This window comes from Corapipo altera, unplaced genomic scaffold (genome assembly GCF_003945725.1).
Source record: "Corapipo altera isolate COAL_440 unplaced genomic scaffold, ASM394572v1 59530, whole genome shotgun sequence".
NCBI lineage: Eukaryota > Metazoa > Chordata > Aves > Passeriformes > Pipridae > Corapipo > Corapipo altera.
Genome location: NW_020893603.1, coordinates 1 through 1,037, shown reverse-complemented (window position 1 = coordinate 1,037; position 1,037 = coordinate 1). Strand labels below are relative to the sequence as shown.

At 66.6% G+C, this 1,037-nt stretch overlaps 1 long non-coding RNA gene across 1 annotated transcript; it reads right to left on the bottom strand.

Moving 5' to 3' along the window:
* Positions 1 to 113: 113 nt before the first annotated feature.
* Positions 114 to 1,015, bottom strand: LOC113942733. Its single transcript, XR_003526031.1, has 2 exons — positions 523 to 1,015; positions 114 to 460 (listed from the first exon to the last, which is right to left on the bottom strand). It is a non-coding gene; the product is annotated as an uncharacterized LOC113942733 (long non-coding RNA).
* Positions 1,016 to 1,037: the final 22 nt, after the last annotated feature.

Genomic DNA, 1,037 nt, shown 5'->3' with positions numbered 1-1,037 from the left:
CCACAGGGGGGGCAGGTGTCCCCAGGGGGGCCCAGGAGGGACAGAGGACATGTTGGGGACCCAAAGCCCCCCCCAAGATGTCCCCAATCACCCCCTGAGAAGAGCCAAAGCCACCAGAGGGACAAGAGACGGTTTATAGTGCCAGGAGTGTCCCCAAGGGCCACCGCGGGGCAAGGACAGAGCTGAGGGGACACAAACCAGCCCCGGTGTCCCCAGGGGTGGCTGGGGGACACCAGCAGGGCCAAGGGGAGGTGGGGGACATGAGGGGACCCCGGTGTCCCCAAGGGAGGGCAGAGGCCACCGGGAGGGACGAGGGACAGGGCTGAGGGACCCAGACAGGCTCCAGTGTCCCCAAGGGAGGACAAGGGACAGCAGGAGGGACAAGGGACACCGGAGAGGGATCCAACCGGCTCTGATGTCCCCAAGGGCCACCAGGAGGGACAAGGGACATGGGGGGGACCTGAACCAGCTTCGACGTCCTCAAGGGCCACCAGGAGGGACAAGGGACGTGGGGGGGGGGACACAACCCAGCTCTGATGGCCCTCGGCCACCCTTGGGGACATCAGGGAGGACCCCAAAGCACCTCCAGTGTCCCCAAGGGTGGGCAGGGGCTACCAAGAGGGACAAGGGACAATGGAGAGGGACACAAACCTGCCCTGATGTCCCCAAGGGTGGTCAAAGGCCATCAGGGGGGACGAGGGACACCAGGAGGGACCTGAACCAGCTTCAATGTCCCCAAGGGCCACCGGGGGGGACAAGGGACACGGGGGAGGGACCCAGGCTGGATCCCCCCGGCCCTTGTCCCACACAGTGACACAAGACAAAGTCAGGATGGACGTCGTGATGTCCCTCGTGTCCCTCCAGCCCCTCGTCCCCCTCGGTCCTTGTCACACACGAGGACGTCCCTCCAGACCCTCCTGGAGCGCGAGGACACGGCCCAGGGCCGGGAGGGACATCAGGACACCCCTCAGGGCCCCTCTGGGCTCTGCCACAGACGAGGCCGAGGCCATCCCACACGGCCGAGGCCATCCCACACG